General features: G+C 47.8%; 1 long non-coding RNA gene across 2 annotated transcripts in view; it reads right to left on the bottom strand.

The window, feature by feature from the left end:
• Nucleotides 1–523: 523 nt before the first annotated feature.
• Nucleotides 524–7,520, bottom strand: part of LOC110744017 — a 32,506-nt gene continuing 25,509 nt past the window's right edge. For both annotated transcript variants that reach the window (XR_004185947.1, XR_004185948.1), the window contains exons 3-4: nucleotides 3,006–3,142; nucleotides 524–680 (exon numbers count right to left, since the gene is read on the bottom strand). This is a non-coding gene — a long non-coding RNA (uncharacterized LOC110744017). The remainder of the gene's footprint in view (nucleotides 681–3,005; nucleotides 3,143–7,520) is intronic.

The following is a 7,520-nucleotide window of genomic DNA, read 5'->3' as shown; positions in this document are numbered from 1 at the left end:
TGTCCAGTTGGAAAATGTCAAAGCCCCAATCTAGGGTGAGTGTCTGACCAGCGGCCCACAGCTTCAAAGGGCGACCGGCTCCTGCCTGTCCAGACCTCCACGCCTTGGCGTTTCTACCTGGCCTCCCTCTCCCACCCCTTCTCCTTGACTCTCCAGTGATTTCTTAGCTGTGTGACCAATGGGGAAAACCTGACTTCTTTGAACGTCGGTTTCTTAATTTATAAATGGGTATAAGGTGACATAGTGTATATTAAGAAAAGAGAGCAGGCAGCCTTTTCTGAGTCCTTTCTGTGTGCCACACATTTCACACGCATTTTCTCCTTTAATTCTCGCAACAGCCCCCGTGAATGACACGGGGGTGGTGTCCGCATGGAAGATCTGAGGCACAGAGACTGTTAGTTACGCGCCCGTAGCCACAGTTCATAACTGATCAACCAGGATTAAAAACCAGGTCTGAGTCTGTCTCAGCCGGGACAGAAGAGGCTGCCGCTACAATACTGACAAACCCCCCAATCCAACGACCTAAGATGGAACAACAAAGGTTTCTTTATTGCCAGGTCAAAGTCTGATGGAAGCTGCAGTATCCTACATGAGCCCTGCATGTGGTGGCTCAGGCCACCCAGCTGTCTTCATCTTGGGACAACGCCAACTTCGACTTCAGCATGTGCCCTTCAAGGTCACTGCACAAGGGGAGAAGGACATAAAGGTGGCTTGTTGGCTCCTAACTCTCCACATGGAGTCGATACTCATCGCTTTCATTCCAGCTCTGGAGCCAAAACCAGCTACATTGTCCAATCAAAGCTGCAAGAAAACTGGAAGGTGAGTCGGAGCCCCTGGAACAGTGGAGGGGCACTAACCAGTTCTCCTCATGCCTCTCCTCGATGTCACAGGCCTGGCCATGGAGCCAGCTGGTGAGAGGCTCCTGGTGCTGCCCTTGTCTGTGCTGGGTGAACACAGGCTGAGTGCTCCATTCTGCAGGCTCAGTGGGATGGACAGGCCAGGGCAGACCCACGGCAGAGACTCCAGGCGACAGGAGCGCTGGGATCAAGGCTGTTCACCCCAGTCTCAATCCCTGCCTCCTGCTGTCTGAAAGGCTGGTGTGCTGGAGAGAAGCTGGGTGTGCTCCTGGCCTCTGGCTCCTTCTGCAAAAGCCTGTTCCCACTGCAGGCTGTGATGGCTGGGCTGCTGTCTCATGGGAAAGTGAGCTCTGTCCTCAGAGCCACACAGGCGAAGGCTGGAGAGCTGCTTTTTGGAGATGCTATGCAGCAGCTTGGGCATCAGAGAAGAGATAATGGAAAGAGAGCGGGTTCTGCTAATGAATCCAGGCCATTTGCTATCTTGCAGACAGGTGGCTGCTTCCCTACCTACACTGGCTTCTGGTGCCTCCGTTTCCAAATCTGTACATTGGAGGGCTTGGAAAAAATCAATGTGTCTTACAATGTTTTGCCTAATTGCTCACTTCCCAGGATAGTTATGAAGAAGTTCACTGAGGATGGAATGGTGCTCTTTTTCCCTTCTGAATGTCCAGCACCTAACACAATGCCAGGCACATAGAAGGCGTGCAGATAAAAATCCTGTTGATTGACTAGTAGGCCTTTGAGAGTTTATTCTATTTGAATAGAAGGAGACCTAACATTTGCCGAGTGGGTCCCATGTTTCAGCCCATTCTCGGTGTTTGCATGAGCTCACCCATCTGCTTCTCACATGACCCTGGGGACAGGGAGCCTCACTGACATGCATGTTTTACAGAAGAGAAAACAAGTGCTCTGAGAGGTGGACCACCTCGCCCAGCGTGCATGGCTGAGCAGCCGTCACCCCGAATGCGAACCCGGCAGTCAGGCTCAAAGCTTGCATTCCAAACCGTTCCCTTGCAGCATCCCTGAAACGGCCATTACACGTGCCTTCAAGATACCTGATGCTGTGTTAGCCAAAGCAGAGATCGAGCTCCTGGAGAGGAAACATGCCTGAAATGATATGAGGCCTGGCTAGTGATGATTTGCACTCCATCCCCCTCAAGGCCGTAGGGACAGAGACTTTCAGCTTTGCTCCAAAGGCCCTTCGGTGGTGGCCCCGTCAGCTGGTTCATCACCAAGGAGCCAGCCCTGTCCAGGGAATACCAGGAGATGCCAGAAGATTCTTTTGGCCAAGAGCACTGAGCAGCCCCAGGTGGGAGTGTAGCAGGCAGCAGTGCGAGTGCTCATGCAGCTCAGAGAAGAGAGTGTGGTCACACCAAGCTGGGTGCTGAGGGTGCAATAGGAGTTTACCAAAGAGAGAAAAAGGGGAGAGGCTAGGTGTCCTCCATTGACTTCCAGGACATGCCTCTGTCCTTGTTTGCCGTTTTCTTCTCTGATTCCTTCTCAAGCACTTTGTAGGTCCCCCGCCCTCAACACTGCCTTCAACTAGCTGCACTCCCCAAGGCTCCATCCTTGTCCCACTTCTACAAACCACAGTCACACCACACTCATCCTGGCCATGGGTGCCACAGCTCCCCACTTTCCTCTTTCCTTACTCGAGTCCCCACATCCATAATCTTCTGAATAGCTTCCCTTGGATGTCTGAAAGTGCTCAACAACCACAGGCCCACACCACCATCCTCGTTTTCCCCTCTCCCTTGCTCCTGCTCCATGGGTGTCTGTTTCAGGCACATTGGCCTCCCTGGTATGCCAGGCAGAGGCCAGCTCACCATCCCGGATGCTCCCTCTCTCTCCTCCCCCACGGCTGTCCCATCGCCAAACTCTGTCCATTCTGCTTCTGTAATCTCCATTGCTCAAACCCAGTCTTCTGCCCAACCCCCTGCCCTCAGCTCTAGCTTAGGTTTTTATCTTCCAATGAGATGATATCAAGAACCTACTAACTACAGATTCCCTTTTCTGCTACTTATCTTACCACATTCCAATCCATTCTCTACACAGTGTACAAACGAATCTATCTAAAATCCAAATCTGATTGTACCTGTCAGCTATTTGCCATGGTAATGCTGCATAACAAACTATGAGACTAGTTACCTGAGAAGGCTCTGCTCCAGGTTTTAGCTCACTTCCACTTGCCTTTAGCCTGCAAGGGTATCCAGGTCTTGTCCACTCATCACTCTTGGTCCAGAACATCGGCAGAAGGCAGGAGCACAGGGAGACAAGTCCCACTGCTAAAGCACATTTAAGCCTTTATGTTATGTCCTCTAAAATCAGAGGAGCTGAAGAAAATCATATGAGGAGACAGATTAAAGATGACCACAACTTCTCTGGCATTCCTCTCAAGAGTGCTCCTGCAGATTCCCTTGAATCTGCACAAGCTCCTTTGACTCCTTCAACTAATGGCAGAGAACCCTATGCCAGTTATGGGTTCAGGCCTTAAGAGTCTGGAAACTTCCAACTTCTATTTCTGGGGACACTTACTCTTGGGACCTGGCCATGACAGTGCAAGGAAACTCCAGCAGCCCCACAGAGAGGACCATATGGACAGGAATCAAGGCCAATACCAACTCACCAACCATGTGAGGGTGCCATGTTGGAAGAGTATTCTCCAGTTCCCGTTGAGCTGCTCCAACTGCTATCATGTGGAACAGAGATGAATCATGCCCACCAAGACCTATCCTAATTGCAAGTTTGTGAGCTGGGTCAATTGGTTTTTTGTTTTGGTTTAGTTTGTTCTTTTTTTGAACCACTAAGATTTGGAGTAGTTTGTTACATAGCAATGGATAACTAGAAAAGATAGCTAAGCCCAATGTCAATGATGAGGAAAGACTCTCTTTGCACTAGGAAGCCATGGCAAGGGTATAGCTGTACCCCATTACAAGGGAGTTAAACACTGGGGCTACTCACTTAATTTACTGCGGTGACTATGTTGTTCATACGCTCAAACTTTCACTGGCTCCCCCACCAAGAAAAAGACCAAGACTTGCCCACTCTTGGTGGAAATGTAAATTAGGACAGCCATTATGGAAAATAGTAAGACAGTTCCCCAAAAAATCAAAAAATAGAACTACCATATGATCCAGAAATACCACTACTGAGTATATATCCAAAAGAAATGAAACCAGGATCTCAAAGAGATATCTGCATTTCCATTTTTATTTCAGCACTATTCACAGTAGCCAAGATATGGAATTAACCTAAGTGTCCATTGGTGGGTGAATGTGCAGAGAAAATGTATATATTCACAGTGGAATACTAGTCAGCCTTGAAAAAGAAAGAAATCCTGTAATTTATGGCAATATGGATAAACATAGAGGATATTATGGTAAGTGAAATAAGCCAGGGACAGAAAAACAAATACCACATGATCTCACTCACATGTAGAATCTAAAAAAGTTGAATTCATAGAAGAGTAGAATGGTTATCAGAAACTAGGGGTGAGGTTGACTAGGGGTGTTGGTCAAAACATACAAAATTTCTGTTGAATAGAAGGAATAAGTTTACAAGATCTATTGTACAATATGCTGACTATAGTTAATAACATAGTATAGGCCGGGTGCGGTGGCTCAAGCCTGTAATCCCAGCACTTTGGGAGGCCAAGACGGGCGGATCACGAGGTCAGGAGATCGAGACCATCCTGGCTAACACGGTGAAACCCAGTCTCTACTAAAAAATACAAAAAACTAGCCGGGCGAGGTGGCGGGCGCCTGTAGTCCCAGCTACTCGGGAGGCTGAGGCAGGAGAATGGCATAAACCCGGGAGGCGGAGCTTGCAGTGAGCTGAGATCCGGCCACTGCACTCCAGCCTGGGCAACAGAGCGAGACTCCGTCTTAAAAAAAACAAACAAACAAACAAACAAACAAACAAAAACCAAAAAAAAACCCATAGTATCGTATTGTTGAAAATTGCTAAGAGAATTAGTTTTTCTCACCACATACAAAAAGATATGAGGTAATGCATATGTTAACTATACACTATATATGTTTATATATTTATATATAAATATGATAAAAGTATATACATATATTTATGTAGAAATATAAAAGTATATAAATATACATATAATTTTCTCAGGCACAAAAACATGTTTAAAAGATGATAATGGACTTCTCGAATCATTTCATTCCTTCAACAAATATTTATTGAGTGTGTACTAGGTTCTATTTTAGGGTTGGCAATATGGCAGTGAATAAAACAGACAAAAATTCTGCCCTCTTGAAGCTTACATTTCAGTGGAATTTATCTGTCTTCAGTACATTCATTAAAGGACAGTGACATGGTGGCAGATATAAAGGCTTTGCAGCAGATCACTTGTTAGTCCTGTTATCTTTTCTTATACTTCATATTCTTAGCTACAAAATAAGGAAACTTATTCAAGGGATATTTAAAGGGTTGATTACAAGCAATGTGTGTATACTTAGTAGGTATGCAAGAATTTACTTATCTTGATAGACATTACTTTCTTATCTAATACTGAGGAAAAAGTAAAAACCAAACTCCACAGAGAGCCAGGAGCTGGTTCCAGCCAACCTTCTTCCTCACCACATCCACAGGCCCCATCAGCGACACAACAGTCCCTGAGACCCATGTTGCGCTTCACTTCTGGGACTCAGTGTCTGCTATCAGTATTTCTTAAAGTGCTCTTCTCATTCTCATTGGTTTGCCCAACCTTCTGATCTGAGCTTCAATGTCATTTCCTCCAGGAAGTCTTCCTTGATTTCCTCATAGGAGCACAGAGACCTTCTAAAGGATCCCAAGTTTTCTTATCACATGGTTGGAGTATCTCTGTATTCATCCATCTCTAACCTTAGCCTGGGGCCCCTGAAGACCCGAATCCAGTTTGTATTCCGTATGATGTCCTCAGAACTTGGCACATGCTTGGACCAGAAGGGACACTTGAGCAACAGGAGTTGTAAATATCCAGTGAGCACTTGCTCCACCAAGCACTGAGCTGGGTGCTTCCAGGAACCACCTCTAGTCTCCATAGCAACTAAGAGCATTGTTCGCCTCATCCTACAGTGAGGCCATGATGCAGCAAGGCTACAGGTGCCAGGGTTCCGGCACTGCACATGGAGAAGGAAGTGTGCCGAGACATCCCCAGACCCTCCCCATCTCAGTCCAGGTCAGACTCCATCATTGCTTAGTTGCTTAAGCCACAGGGACTTGCCTTGAGTCCACCTTCTTTCCCCAACTCCCAACCTTCAATCCATCCCTATAATCTATGAGATCATCCTCCACAAGAGGTCATGTGGTTTTCTCTCACTGTTCCAGCCCATTGCAATCTTCTGTCTTACCTGTCCTGTGCCGGTGCATGAGGTTCTTGGTACCTTGCCTTAGTGCATAGTAGGCTCTCGGTGGATATCTGTTCCTTCCCTTTGATGATGGAAATAGGAACTCAGAGGGTTGCTGTGAGGATGAAGTGAAGAATGGCTGGTGCTAGGTTCATAGCGAGCATTGAATGTGGTGGTGGTGGAGGTGGCAGTGGCAGCAGTGATATTATTCATGAGATGAAAAATGAAAACGAGACTCAGAAGGCTCAATAACTGCCCAAATTCACAGAGCCAGTGTGTGGCAGGGCTGTGAGCAAGACCACGTCTGCTGGATCTCAAAGCTCAGGTGTCTTCCAGCGGCATAGAGGAACTCTGGCAGAAGCAGAGGATGGAGGTATAGCTGGCATCTTCTCTTTCTCTCTGGAGCCCACATGTGACCAGACTTGGCAATCCAGGGTAGTGGGATGCCATGGAGGTTGGCAAGCATTTCATCCCCCCAACAGAAGAGGCAGAGGAGGAAATAGGCTGCATGATTCCTGAGCTGGGCCTGGTGGAGGGGGTGGGGTGAGGGCAGCAGTATTCGGGTGATCTCAACTCTGGCCTGTGTGAATGGGCTGGATGGACAAGAGTCCATTGGCTTGAGGACAGTGGACAGGAGGCTGGAGAGCTGTCAACTAAGAAGGGTACTTGCCTCTGGCAACCACCAACTACCTCCCTGCACATGAGTGCCTCAGTCTTGGCTGCAACATTTGTAGGAGATAACCGTTGGTTTGGCCCTTACCTGAGGATTCAGATGCCCCACAAGAACGTGAGGATAGCTACCACAGCTATTCATTCCACCCAAGTTCATTGGTCTCAGCACTGTGACAGCTGTTGGTGGTTCTTACTACCCTGATAAAATCCTTGCATTCTCCCAATGGAGGTGGCCAAACCAGCCACCAGAAGACAGTGTGACAAGTGACCAAGGAAGAGTACAGAGCCTGAGCTTGCCTAGAGAAGTCATGGAGGACTTCCAGGAGGAAGAGGTCATTAGGCTGAGACATGAGAGATAAGAGTTAGCCAAGCACGGAAGAGGGAAGAGAGTGTGCCAGGCAGAGGGAAGAGCACTGTGAAGTCCCAGCACCGAGATTAGGGCACAATCACAAGGCAGATGATGTTCTATCCAGTTCACACTCTCCAGACAGTTTGACTCGTATTGGGATTAAGGGAGGAGGCGTGCATCTCCCCAAATGGCCTGGAGATCCCACAGAACCAGGACCACCCTGGATCTCCAGAGGTGAGGGGAGAGCCTGGTTCAGGCACATAATGTGTGTGAGGAATGGAACTGGTTTGGACTGAA

This window comes from Papio anubis, chromosome 8 (genome assembly GCF_008728515.1).
Source record: "Papio anubis isolate 15944 chromosome 8, Panubis1.0, whole genome shotgun sequence".
Lineage (NCBI taxonomy): Eukaryota > Metazoa > Chordata > Mammalia > Primates > Cercopithecidae > Papio > Papio anubis.
Note: the sequence above shows the minus strand (reverse complement) of the source record. Positions and strands in the feature narration are given on the sequence as shown.